Here is a 14,851-nt window from a genome sequence, read left to right on the forward strand (position 1 = left end):
TCATGTTGCATCTAAGATTTTCCCCGCATTGGCCCTTGTTTTGCAGTGATCAGTCAGTTGATAGATTCACTGCTGCCACATCTAGTTTAGCCTGAAAATTTATGATGTGTTAAGAAAATTCTATAAATTGGGTATAGTTCATTCCATACTCTGTTTGGGTCCATTCCCTGTTTCTGTCTTGCTATGACACATACCCCCCCACCCCTGGCCATACACAGAAGTCACATTGGATGTTGTAGTCAACAAGTGATGGTCAAACACATCTATGAATCAAACATCCCCCCCCTCATAATTTCAGTTTTTACATAAGGGCAAATTTATGCTCATACAGATGACAGTTGTGACTTCTGCTTTGTTGGCTTTCAGCCTCAAAGCAAGAAAGAGATTCTTAGGAAACAGATGGCCTTGGATGACAATGCGCTCCTTAACTAAATAGCTGTGACAAATCAAGAGGAAACAAACGTTTCTGCCTTCTAGCAGCAAGCCTTAGTCCTTCTCATGCTTTACCAGCACTGGAAAAACTATGAACTAGAGGCAGAGGGAACCAAATTTGATGGAACAGCTTTCTAATTAAAACCGACAGAATAGGATGACGAAAAACCTATCAGCTTCCTTATGGATAACCCAGAGGGGAATTTATTTCATGACCTTGCCAGCTGTGCAATACTGAGCAGACCTACTTTGGAGAAGGGACCATGCTGAAAGCTTGGGGTAAGGAAAGGTATCTGATGGAAACTGATAGAAACGTACTGAAAAAAACATGGCTCTGTATTCCTATAGTAAAAGAACCTGAAATAGCATAGGTTGTACATGCTAATATTGGCAGAGATCAAAAAGCAAAGTTCTTAAAGATTGGGGGGAAACAAAAGGAGAGAGAGAGAAGAGCAGTTGTAAATGTGTCAACTTTAATAAACCAATGGTTCAACATGGACAGCCAAAGACGAATATGAACAGCATGTGGATTTTTTTTTCAGAAGCCTTCCTGCTCATCTCTGTCAGCTCATTAGTCAAGGATAGCTCTAATCACTGCCATAAGATCTTTTGAAAAAATGGCCCTGATGACCTCCATGCTTTCCTGTTGCTCATTACATAAAATCATACTGTTTCTATGAAGATCACTAGGAATGGTGGAATGCTTTGACCTGGATATGCCATTCTTAAGTACAAAATTCCCCCATTTAATTTCTCAGTTCAGCTCTCCCAATATCTTGGACCTTTCAAAGAACAGAAGGATATAAATACAACATGTACACAATCAAAACGTGTAAGAACTGGATCAGAGTTCAATTTAGCCGAAAGATGTTTTCTCCCCAGGATGTAACTAGAGAAAAAGTTCCTACTAGTGTGCATGGGTGATGTTTTCTCTGAGCTGAAGCATCTTTTTTTAGTAATAGGATTTCATGCTGTGCCTTAATTCTCCACTGAACTTTGGCCCAGGAACTCGAGTATCTGTATTAGGTAAGTTATATGCTGTGAGGTCTTACATGGATTCAATAATTCTTTGCTATGGAAACTAGGCTCTTAGGAAGCAACTACTATGTGAAAATTAAGGAGGGGGACAGTATGGTGGGTTATGCAGTGGACTTAAGAAATGTGACTTTGATTCATTGATAGATTACAGTATTTCACGTCAGCCTGCCTTACAGGGATTCTTACTTGAGAATAACATATGTATGCCTTTGAACTCCTTATATGAAGGATTCTCTTTGTGAAATACAGATCAATACTTTGTATGCTAAGAATGTCACCATGGACTATAATAAGGTTTAGGTGATGTGATTAGGTGACACAGAAGAGCCTAGAAATCTCTTCCATACCATCTTCCTTGGCTATATGAAATATATAATAATTCAATACCAAGCATCATGGACTCTTTCTTTCTTCTTTCTTTCTTTCTTTCTTTCTTTCTTTCTTTCTTTCTTTCTTTCTTTCTTTCTTTCTTTCTTTCTTTCTTTCTTTCTGCAGTGCTGTTTTTATGATTGTGTAGATCTATGGCTTATTATTTTTCTTTTAGTCATACAAATTGGACAATAGAAAATGTGAGCAGCTGAAAGGATGATCTAATACAGGGTAATTGGTACTGTGGGGTACTTATAATTATAATATTAAAGGCAATAAAAGCACACAATTGGCTAAGTGTTAGTTTATTCAACAATTGAATTTATAACCTGCATGCTCATGGTTCAGATGCCTACAACTGTTAACAACAAAAAATAAATGTTCATTGATAAACTCTAATATTCAAAATCTATCAGTGCTATATAAAATTTATAAATAACAATAGAGTCCCAAGGAAAGAGCAAGCATAACTTCCAACATAAACACATCAAGATAATATCAGAGGATTCATTTCAATATTCAGCTTTGAATGTTTCTTTTAGACTCAAGGAGATGTCCAGGAACAGATTGGATAGTTAATAAACAGGAGACATTTCTTCAACATAGCTGTTCCTAAAGGTTTCATTTATAGGACAGACATGTTGTGTGCCTCTGGCAAGCTCTATTTTGGACAAGGTACTCGATTGACAGTACTAGGTAAGATTTATGGGAATAAAGGAGATCTGAAGTAATTATTTAGCACATCCATCAAGATAATATGGTGTAGGGCTAACATCTGGTTTCTTCCAGATGTTTTGGACCTTGGTTTCTCTTCGTTCCAGCCAATGTGCCCAGTGAAGAGGTGAATCAATTTATCTTAAAATAATAACATTATTGCAAATCAGGGTTTGGGTCAGAGAATAGAACCATTCTAACACAATCACGAGGGATGCAGTGGCTCAGTGGCTAGGACACTGAGCTTGTTGTTCAGAAAGGTCAGCAGTTTGGTGGTTCGAATCCCTAGCGCCACGTAACGGAGTGAGCTCCCATTATTTGTCCCAGCTTCTGCCAACCTAGCAGTACGAAAGCAAGTAAAAATGCAAGTAGAAAAATAGGAACCACCTTTGATGGGAAGGTAAGAGTGTTCCGTGCACCTTCGGTGTCTAGTCATGCTGGCCACATGACCACGGAGATGTCTTCGGACAGCGCTGGCTCTTTGGCTTTGAAACAGAGATTGGCAATGCCCTAGAGTCAGGAATAGCTAGCACATATGTGTGAGGGGAACCTTTACCTTTACTTTACCTTATCTAATAAAACCACAAAGCTTTTTGAGTGAGATGTTTGTTATAATACATGGAAAACACATTGTGTATCAATGAGAAGCTGCACTTTGGTCAAGGAACCAGGCTTACTGTTCTAGGTAAGGATAAAATTAAAGGCATAAGAAACTTGTACGGGGTAAATTTCAAGGGCCAGTATGCAATTGTAGTTATCCTACAGTAGCAATGATTCATAAGGAAGGACAATATGACTTTTTTTACTCCATATGATAACCTTGGATTTGAGGCTTGTAGTCCACTCCTGAAATATAGTATGCTGTTCTCTGAATACCTGGATAATGCTAAAGGGATTATAATATAGAAAGACAGCAGCAAAAAAAGGGTTTATTTTTTAATGATGGGTGTCAATTTCTTTTGCATTTCTCAAAGTTTTTCAGTGTCGATTCAGAAGACTTTCAAACCTCCTGGTCATTCTTATTGATATTCTCAGAGACTGTTTTCAGATAGTCTGTAGTGCAGTGCCAAGAACTGCGTGTAATAGTTAAGGCAAGGTCTGACCAAAGCAGAATAAAGTTTAGTTATTATTTCCTGTGACTTGGAATGAATTTTTTTTTGTTGAGGCAGCTTAAAATTGCATTTGCCTTTTCGTTAACTCTTACTCAGCTGGGCATCTTATCTTGTAAGGGAAAATTAGTAACCAGCCTGTAATGATTGATTTCATGTGTCCAACAATGGTTTGTCTACCTGTAGATTCACTGCTACTATTCCCTGTCAAAATTATATTCCCTTTGTAAGGAGAAACCTGTACCCTCTAGATTACAAACTCTAGATCCTTCCATACTCAATATATATTATGCCACAAAGGCATATAGGGCAAGGGAACCAGTCCTTGATTATATGAACCTGCATTCTCAGGTCCTAAAAACAGATGTTATTTAATAATGTGGGCTGGATAGTGTAGATATACCAAAGGTGCTTTTTCAAAAGACAACTGGACTTTGTTTTTTCTTGAAGATGTTTCACTTCTCATCCAAGAAGCTTCTTCAGTTCTGACTTAATAGTAGGGAATGAAAGGATTTATATTCCTTCCAGTCATCTCTTTCTGAGAGTCGTTGAGGCCACTTGGAGCTTCATCTGTGTCCTCAGGGTCACCTGAATAGTGCAAATGGGTGTAGAGCCTTCTTGGAACTGTTGGAAGGACTGTGTTGTAAACACGAGTTAGGTGGTGCCATCTCTCCCCCCCCTCTGTTGAGAGAGGGCTGTTCAATCTTAAGATAGATGGCCTCTTAAAGATAAACCTCCAAGGCAGTTCTCCATCATTCAGTCAGAACTGAAGAAGCTTCTTCAATGAGAAGCAAAACATCTTCAAGTAAAAGCAAGAATGTACAGTCATCTTTTGAGAACACATCTTTGGGACAACCATGCCCTGGATGAATGAGAATCTTGATAGACAGATATTGTGGATACTTCCACAAATTGAACTGCCTTAACTATAAAAACTAAGCCCATTCCTGTCTCTGTGGGAAAACCCCATTTTCAAGGGTGGCATACAAACTCAGAGAAGGGCAGGTCTGCTGTAATAGTTAAGACAACAGGTTAGAAAGTGGGATACCCTGAATTCTAGTCCTGGCTTAGGCATGAAGCCAGCTGGATAACCATGGGCCAGCCATTCTCTTTCAGCCCTGGGAAGGAGCCAATGACACACTATCTCTGAAAACTTGCCAAGCAGGGACTTGTTCAGATAATTGCCAGGAGTCAACACTGGCTCAAAATTAAAAAATAGATGAATAAAGAAACAAACAGAGCAAGCAAGCAAACATGAAGTTCTACCATTCCCTGAGTATAGATTTGAATACCAAGGCTTGAGTAATGCTTGTGTGGTTGGGGCTGCAGGTTAAAAGGAGGCAATATCTGAATTCCTCCCCATCTCACTTTTCTGTTGATTCTCCACAGAACTCATGCCATCCCTGCAAGATTGATGTGTAGGTGCATGCATGGTATTTAGCCTCTCTTCCATGATTCTGAGCATTTAATGACTGGCATCTGAATGAACTCATTCAGCTGAAACGGCCTGTGCTTAAATAAGACGGAGCCAGCAATATTACTTCATGATGCAACTGGCAAGCTGACATATGTAGGTCAACCATAGCTTGAGGAGGCTTGCCATCTTTTTCATTATATGTTGCTTTATCTTCCAGAAAAGGGACACATTCTCACACCCCCAACTGTGACCATATTTTCTCCATCCAAAAGAGAATTGGAAGAAAAGCAGAAAGCTACAATTGTGTGTTTGGCCACTGATTTCTATCCAGATCACATCATTCTTACATGGTTCCTAAATAACAATGTTATAACAGAGGGGATAAAGACGGAGGAGCCCAAATATGAAAATAAAAAATATTCACTGATCAGCCGTTTAAGAATCACTGGGAACCAGTGGCAGAATTCAAAAAACCATTTCAAGTGCAAAGTCGATTTCTACAATTCTTCTGAAAGCGCAAGTTACGAAGCTTCCATAACTGGAGAAGGTGGGTGAAAGGAAGATCAATTTCTACTTTCTGGACCTTTTCTGCACTTCGCTAGAATTGTCCATACGCTGCTCTTGTGAGAATTTTAAAATATATTTTGCTGAACAAAATTACAAATATTAGAAAACATTTTCACGTTCAATTGCTAAGCAAATGTGATAGCTTACACTAAACCTTTTTTGTACTGATTCATTCTCTCATAATCAATTATTACTCTCTCTCTCTCTCTCTCTGTTGTATTTGTCCATTTGCAAAATTTGATAATTTTCTGATCTGTGTCTAAGAGTTTCTGATACAGCCATGACCCAGGCAAAATGTCAGAACCTAGCAAAATTCTTTTACTATTTTTCCATTTTTATTATCTCTTAAAATATAGCGTCTAATGCCAACCAGAACACTGTCTTTAAGGAGTGAGTTTTTGAGCCTTGCTTTAGAAACATTGCCTTTAAATCTTAGAATGTATCTATTAATATTAAATTGATAGAATTTATAGAACACACACACACACTTTAGAAATCATTTATTTCTATTAATCTTGAGCACAAGTTTACTCCCTTTTTTGTATAGGATTTATTAGTTGTAGTAGAAATGATGATGATGATGATGATGATGAAATATAGCTAATGAGAATTTTCCTCCTTCTGTTTTTAGAATGTGACAGCCAGACTCCCACAAATGGTAAGTCAAGTTCAGTCTGTTGATTCCAAATGTATTTTACACTGAATCTTTAACTTTCTCCAGTATCCCTAATTGTAAATGAGGTTTGACTTATGTGTGGCACAATTCAACACGTTACGTTCCTGACAGTAACTTTAATTTTTGCAAATGATTTGAATATATCTGTGAAATTTAACCCAAAAGGGAGGGTTGTATGTAGATTTGATTTCAGTATCACTGAGGGTTTCCCTGCCTTCAGGAAAAACAAAACTCTACCTTAAAACACAGCAACTTGCCTACGTTTTTTAAAAGCTATTTTGACTTAGTTGGAGTCTTGGCCATTATGGAGTACAAATTACTACTATTTGGGATGATCATAGGAGAAGCAACGGTAATGGTTTATTTCTTTTAAACAATGTATTTAAAAAAACAAGCAACTTTTCTGACATTTTAAAATGGAAGCAAGCAAAGTGCCCATTAGACCAGATATGCAATCACTTTTCCTCTTCCTGGCTCCAGGTGTGGGTTTGCACAAGAAAAATATAGAGTTGAAGTTTGGAAAGATGGGGACAAGAGTGAGATGACAGGCTGTCAATTCAGTAAAAGCAAATCAAAACAATTCACCCTCCTCAAAAAAAAACAGTGAGAAGAAAAGATGCTGTCCTTCCCTGCAGCTTCTGCTCCCAGAATATTTTTCTCAAAGGGTCTCTCTCTCTGTCTCTGTCTCTGTCTCTGTCTCTGTTTCTGTCTCTCTGTCTCTGTCTCTGTCTCTGTCTCTGTCTCTGTCTCTGTCTCTGTCTCTCTCTCTCTCTCTCTCTTATTTTCAAAAAACAAAACAAAAAACGGTAATATTCCATGACTAAGCATTTAAATATATTGCAGAGATGTGATGCCATAGCTCAAAATATTTCTGCATATGTTATAGTTTGCCTCTAGAAATCATGTAATCAAGAAATATCCTGGAGAAGGGAGGAAGAGAAAAACAGTCCAACAGAAAGAGGATTATATTGTTTTGCTTCACCATTAAATATATAATATTATACTATTCTTACATTGTTATTTTTCCCTATTTTTTTCTTCACATTTAGAATCATATCTCAGACAAGCCAATCTTGGAAAACTGGTGTATAGTCTTCTCATTTTCAAGAGTGCCTTGTATGGGGCATTTATAATGTATTTGAAAATAAGAAAAAAGGTAATGTGCCATGTCTGTTCTTCATATACAGGTTTAACCAATTCCTGAGAAAAATGCATTGTTATGTGTTAACCTGTCCTTAACAATATCCCTGTCCATTGTTTAAAGACCCCTACACTCTTTCTCTGCAACTGAGCACGAGAACATGATTGCCAATCTCGATTCTGCCTGAGTTCCCAATCACTGTCAGTCCCTTGATTTTCCTCCCTGGTTATGGAGGACAACCTGACTTTGATGGAGGTTAAGAGGAGTGTTTGCCTTACTCATCTGTGCTGGGGAGGAGATGAAGGCAAATCATGGGGACACGGCAGAAGCTGCAATGTGAGCTTCTAACACAGTTAGGTGAAAGGGATGGGAAGAAAAGCCCTTAATTAGGCTAATCTTTAAGACGATGGATACATGATCCAATTCCCTCATGGCAATCTGGACAATAGCACCCATAAAGAATCCAAATCTTGGGTGACTAGGACAAAGAGGGAAAATTTAATTCATCGTAGTGACAGTCTGCTTAGGCAGGCTTTTGGACATCTTCAGAACTTTGGCTGTGGTTCTGTCCCTTTCATGGCAAAGATTTTCAGAAGTGGTTTGCCCTTGCCTCCTCGTCATCTCCCCATTTCTAGCCTGATGTCTTAGCCACTACATCAAACTGGCTCTTCAAATCTATCCAATTTATTATTGCTTAAAATGTTATGGCTCCCAGTCCATTTCATTGGATGCAGGGAGTATAATCAGGGTCCTACTCTTAGCATTTCTGAAATGAACTGTTATTTATGATAGTCATAATCAATTGGTTTCACAAGACTCTGATATGGTCCCCTATAGGCAAAACATATTTCTAACAGGTATCTTTGTGTATCACTGATACACAAGATTGCATAAGTAGCTCTGGAAAGTAAATCCAAAATATATGCTATCATAATAAACCATGTTCAGAACAGATATTAAAAAGTAAAGTTCTTCTAGCTCAGTGGTTCTCAACCTGCGGGTTGGGACCCCTTTGGGGGTCGAACGACCCTTTCACAGGGGTCTCCTAAGTCCATCGGAAAACATGTATTTTCGATGGTCTTAGGAATAGAGATACCAATCTCTTTGGGGTTGGGGGAGAGTCACCACAACATGAGGAACTGTATTAAAGGGTCGCGGCATTAGGAAGGTTGAGAACCACTGTTCTAGCTTAAACAAATGTATGAAATAAACTATCCAGGATCTGCTAGAAGTTGGAGCAGAGGACTCATTGTACAACAAAAAGGCAGATTGTCCAGTTTCTTCCAACATCTTCCCTTTCACTATGGGAATTCTGTAGTCTGCATCTGGGCTCTTTAAACAAAGATATGTCAATGTATGAAATGTGCCCCTCGGCCTTTAATGGTTGCTTTGGTGTCTAGAGATAACACAGTAACAGAGTAACTAGGTGGTATTGGATCTTGGAGGTCTTCTACTGTAGTTCAACACCCTGCTTAAACCCTATACCATTTCAGACAAACGATTATCCAATCTCTCCTTAAAAACACCCACAATTTTTGGAGGCAAATTGTTCCACTGATTAATTGTTCTAACTGTCAGAAAATTTCTTCTTAGTACTAAATCAGACTTCTCCTTGCTTAGTTTCCATCCATTGCTTCTTGTCCAGTCTTCAGGTGTTCTTCTTTGTGGCAGCCCCTCAGATATTGGAACTCTGCTATCATGTCACCCCTGCTTCTTCTTTTCATTAAACTAGAGATATCCAATTCCTGCAACTCTTCTTCCTATATTTTATCCCCCAACCCCCAAATCATCTTTGTTGCTCTTCTCTGCACTCCTTCCAGAGTCTCAATATATTTTATATCATGGCGCTAATAAAAAAAAGATAAGGTATTTAATCCAGGATTAATTAGTTGCCCTTGTTTTCTTTTTTCAGTCCTGCGGCTGTTGATACAACAGAAGCTTTTTACATGGGAACATTATATCTGAGTTGAATGAATGCTGGAGAGAGAAGAAGAACGATTCTTGCCTTTAAAAGCCCAAAGTGGCATTTTGATTCTTTTTTGTTTAAATAAAAAATGTGGTTGTTACCAACTTTATCTTATTGTTCTTGTTGCTATCTCTACAGGAACATTCATAGCATTTCCATGTGTCTCTCTCTCTGTGTTTTTTTTTAAACCATGTTTACTTGGAAGGAAATATGCATAGAATTGCAGCTTTACACTGAATATGAACCTGTCACCCCGGAGCATGGCCTCCATTGAATTCAATGAGACTAATTTCCCCCAGGGAGGTGCCATAGAATTATAGAGATGTCACACAATCTGATGCATGCAAATTCTACTGAATGTGATGGGGTGAGATTGAGGTGAAAAAGATAGAGGCATCTTGACCTTTTAAAATTCTCATAACTGAAATTAATAGGCTTTAAAATGCTTAATGTTGAGTTTTGCCCATGTCAGTAATCTTCATTTCTTTAGCTGTTTTTTTTTAGTAAAATCACTCCTCACAGAAAATTTTGACTGAGTTTCATGTGTTTCATTCATAAATCCAGAGATATCAAATTTAAAATGACCAAATCTTGCAAACTAATTCTTCTAAGATAAATATCATTTTACAAGTGGAGGGGGATGTTGAAGAGTTTTCCTGTTTTAACTGATCAAAGATGCCCTAGTTTTTAGTGAAACGCTTACCTAATACTTTTCAATAAATTTTGGCATTTAAGTGTTATAAAACCAAAGGCAATTGGATGGGAATGAACATGAAATCTGTCTGTAATTATAATTATATATAGATAAAATCTTGTAACCCAGATCTTTTTCCTGCAGTTCAGGTGATCAGGTATATGAACATTGTTGTAGCTATTGTAGTTGTAGCTGGAGGTGTCTGCAGGAAGGAGCTTGTGGTATAAGCAGCAGCATATCTCTATAAGCACTGCCTCTTTTGTACATGTGTGGTGATGTTGCACATAGATATGAAACAGGTGCACCTTGCAATGCAACAGGGCAACATCATTTCAATATTTTGACAAAAGTAAACATGTCTGATATCTGTTGCAAGTGTCTTTCTTTGTCTTTCTCTCTCTTTCCTTCACCTTCTTTTTTTCCCTTCTCTCTCAAAATCAGAGGTGGGTTGCTCCTAGTTCGGCCAAACCGGTAGTGAAATTCAGCCTTAGGTCACAGGCACGCGTGAAGAACAATTGACATTGAACAGCGCACACACGTGAGCGAAGCAAGTATGCACGGGGGTTGCCGGTAGTAAAACTGGCAGCAATTCACTGCTGCTCAAGACTATCTCGTTTAACTAGTACCAATGTTGAGTTACATCCTTCCCCAAACAACCAACCCAAGTATGAAGCTATTCTCAGGAATAGCTGGCAGCTCTGGAGTGCTTTTCCCTAGGAAGTTTCAAGAGCTAGGCATATTTGGTTCATAATGCTAGGAGTGAGGAGACCTCAAGTAGGATTTCTTCATATTTAACTGCACATGAAACAGCATGCAGGAGGAGACATCCCTTTGATCTTGATTGGTTCATACTGTAGTGTGATACTGTATATGGTGAGTTACGTGCAGTGAGATATTGCTATCACTTAGAGCAAGATATTAATTCTGGAAATGGAACAATCTGATCTCTCTCTGTCTCTGGGTCAGGCCTGCAGCCATGTTCCTTTTGGATCTTTGGCCTGCCACACTTTCTATTATTCTACTATGCTGTTTCTATGTGGGGATAGTATGGAGTAAAATGCTATGTAGCCAAAATAAATTTCCTTTCTAGAATGCCAAGATCATCCTTTGTCTTGGCACCTCTGCACCTGTCCGGAACTGGATGGGTGGAAGTGCCAGCATGGCAGTGGACCATGTGATGGACTTGTGGGTGTGGGGGCAAGATCATGAACTTTAACCTGGGTGGGGAAAACTGAGAAGCTTCAGATTCGGGTTTTCCCAGATGTGCCAACATGGCTCTCTTAATAAATTGGAACTTTGAGCAGTACTTTGCCTTGGACTCTGATTTAATTTTGGATGCTATTTGGAATGCTGACACTCTGTCTGTCTGTCTGTCTGTCTGTCTGTCTGTCTGTCTGTCTGTCTGTCTGTCTGTCTCTCTCTCTCTCTCTCTCTCTCTCTCTCTCTCACACACACACACACACACACACACACTGTTAGGATCCTCCTCTTTTCCAAAAACTCTGAGGACCACGACTGACCTACATCTCAAGGGATCAAGGGAATAGCAGGAGGAACCTTATATTTGATATTTGATCAAAACACATACATGCATATACAAGTACATATATACCCCATACTCTTTCTGAGAAAGGAACTGTGCATCTGTAGAAATGGAGTAAGAAATAGTAATTAAAAGGAAATTAAAAGAAAATAGCAATAACACCATTCCCTATACTTCTTCCTTTTTTTTAAATTCATATAAATGGCATGATCTCTGTGCAATCCAGTTCTAATTCACCTGTCCTTAAAACTGAGGCACCTCAATATTCTTCTTTCATCTGGATCACTCATTTTTGTATTCAATCCACATTCTTTCAGCATCTATTTTTTCTTGAATGTATTATTTCTTTGTTTTTAAACAAAGTCACATATAGTTCTGCCCTCCCTCCCATTCCCACTGCATTCAAGTTACCTTTCTCTTTCTCTTGATATAGCTAACATTTACTTCCTTATAATAAAGTAGGTAAAAGCATGTGTTTCATATAATGCATCCTGACCACATAGCTAGTATTGGGTGGCAAAATAGTGAAATTTCAGCATTGCAGTTTTGGGCCATTGGAGTGCTGGTTAAGTGTGCCCAAGACCCCTGGCTCCTCAAACCTGAAAAAATTGAACCACATACAGACACTTCCTAGTAACGTGAAAGTTTTACAATAGCCTTCTGCAACCCTCCTAGAATTTGGGCGGCTAATTTGTATCTTCTGACCCCTCACAATGCCTGTTGCTATAAATATGAAATATTTGTATGTGAAATATCAATATAGGAATAATTTTATCAACAAAGAGACAAGGAAGATATTTTTTGAACAACATGGCTTTGGAGTTGTTTTGCTTCTAACATGATTTCTCAGGTCCTTTTTTTTCCTCCTCCTCCTCCTCCTCCTCCTCCTCCTCCTCCTCCTCCTCCTCCTCCTCCTCCTCCTCCTCCTCCTCCTCACCCATCAATGATATCATCATATTTATTTATGTTACATTACCTTACTGTAATATAATTATATAAAATGAGAAATCCAAGTGATGTCTGCTGCTGTTGCGTGTGTGTGTGTGTGTGTGTGTGTGTGTGTGATCAGTTAGGTTTTTGTTTTATATAAAAGAGAGACACTTTAGGTGTGGTGGTCATTCTGAAAAGCATAGGTGGACAAGAAATTGTAGGCTAGATGGTGATGCTAAAATGGATGCCGTTACAATAAGCTCAACTGACATGGGAAAGAAACCCCTAACTCAGTAAATCATCTTTTATGTTCTGGCAGGAGAGGAATGGTACTTTATTTTCCCCGGGTAAATTATTTTCGTATTACAATACGAAATGCTTTTACTCTGGTAGTCAGCTTGTCATTCTTGCTGTATGAAAAGGAGAAAGAAGAGCCTGTAGTGCACAACAGGATGTGGCTTGATATTTCCATGTATAACAGTTTGTTTTGAGCAGTGGTTACATGTTCCATTACAGTATGGAGGTTCAGTGATCTGTCATCCTTCCTGCTTTGGTTTTAAATAGCCGTATATCTACATATCTCACCTCTGCAAATGGTTTTGTTGCCTGGAGCTATCACACCATCTTTTGCTTCACCTCAAACCTTTTGATTGATCTTGCAGGTGCACCAGCCAAAGGCAGAATGTTTCAAATCGAAAGTTTGTGGGGATTAGACATTAATGCTGATGTGCTTTGGTAAACGGAGAGAATTAAATGTTTTTTTTTGGGGGGGAGGGGTTGAGCTATCTCCTATGCTGATTTAAAAAAAGAAAAGAAAACATGGCCTCAAATGCTCTAAGTTTCAGTTACATCTTACTCTGTCCTTCCGAAGACTTCCCTGTTGTTTGGGGTTTACTGTGGGACTGTAGTGTCCTCATCATGTAATCTCTACATTTGCCTTTAAGTGGTAAATGGTAGTACGGTTGATTTTGCTAATACTTTGCATCAAGAAAATAAATGAATTAAAAGCAGATAATACATAGCAGGGAATTACCCAGTGTTGTCGTTTTTTTTTAAAATCAGGATGTGGTTGTCCCATTTCAACTTTCCTACAAAGATGAAGCAAAAGTTTTTGTAAGTCTTGTTACATTTGAGTGTTGACCATCCTGGACCTGGGACCATATCTGAAAAATGAGGCAATAATCCACATAGATTCATTCCAGCAACAAAGAGGTTGTCTGAAATATAAAGTAACCGACATGGGTTACTTTGCTAACCCATGTCTGTTAGAAAAGTAACCGACCTGAAGTAAATATTTCAAACCTTTTTGCTGCTGGAATGTGAATTTATTCCATATGTAAATAACAAGCTTCATCATCACCCTGCAAATGTTGGGCATGATCTAGCCAATGAGAAGCGTATCTTAAGTGTGATGGAATGTGCACCTATAGAAGCAGAGCAGGGAGGATTTTGCCAACACAGAAGTTTCTCAGAAGGAGACCAGGATCAAGAAACTGTACAGTCCCAAGATGGAGGAGGGACAGGCAAAGAGGTTCAGGGTAACCATACACTACAATCTCTCAGGATATACCTAGCAGGTCAGGTATACTTTAGCTTGGCAGGTTTCTGTCTATTAGGTGTAAGCAAATAAAGGATTGGACTCAAATACTGTAGATCTCACTGTCTCACCTTTGGGTTAGATTCTGAAACTAAATTACATTGATGTCACTGAGACAACATGAAGCAGAGTGCTTATTATTCTGCTGTAACAGCTTAATATCACATTATCTCCATTATTATTTTCTGTTTCCTTGGACAGTCTTTTACCACCACTTGTCAGTTATAAGAACAGGTGTTTTTTTTATAACTGAAGATACATCTTTATGAATGACACCCAAAGCTTCCCCTGATTCCATTCTAATTGTCAAGTGATTCGTATGTTAAACTTTGAGCACTGCTGCATTTAATGTATTGGTTGGATGTAAATGCATTCATTCCTATTTTAGTTTGCTGCATAAAAATGACGACGTACTTACAGCAACACAAGTTCCTCCATAAAATTGCTTATCAAGAGCATCTAGATACAGAAGAAAGAACTCTCAATTTATGGTATTGGATATTGTGATGGAAAATAGATTTTTTTGGAAGCTTATGGAAAATTTGCTAAGTGATTTTAGCCCTAAGGACCTCACAGATAGGCTTAGCTACTTGTGATACTCTATGCCAGCAATGGCGAACCTTTTTTGGCTCGCGTACCACAACTGGGGGGAGCGCAG

General features: G+C 38.5%; 1 gene segment (V, D, J or C); it reads left to right on the top strand.

Annotated features, from left to right (window-relative positions):
* Window positions 1-436: 436 nt before the first annotated feature.
* LOC309385787 (Ig lambda-2 chain C region-like) lies at window positions 437-9,538 on the top strand. The segment is given in 5 exons: window positions 437-711; window positions 5,297-5,626; window positions 6,278-6,304; window positions 7,372-7,478; window positions 9,376-9,538.
* Window positions 9,539-14,851: the final 5,313 nt, after the last annotated feature.

This window comes from Natrix helvetica (genome assembly GCF_964273705.1).
Source record: "Natrix helvetica genome assembly, chromosome: 2".
In the NCBI taxonomy this organism is placed as follows: Eukaryota; Metazoa; Chordata; class Lepidosauria; order Squamata; family Natricidae; genus Natrix; species Natrix helvetica.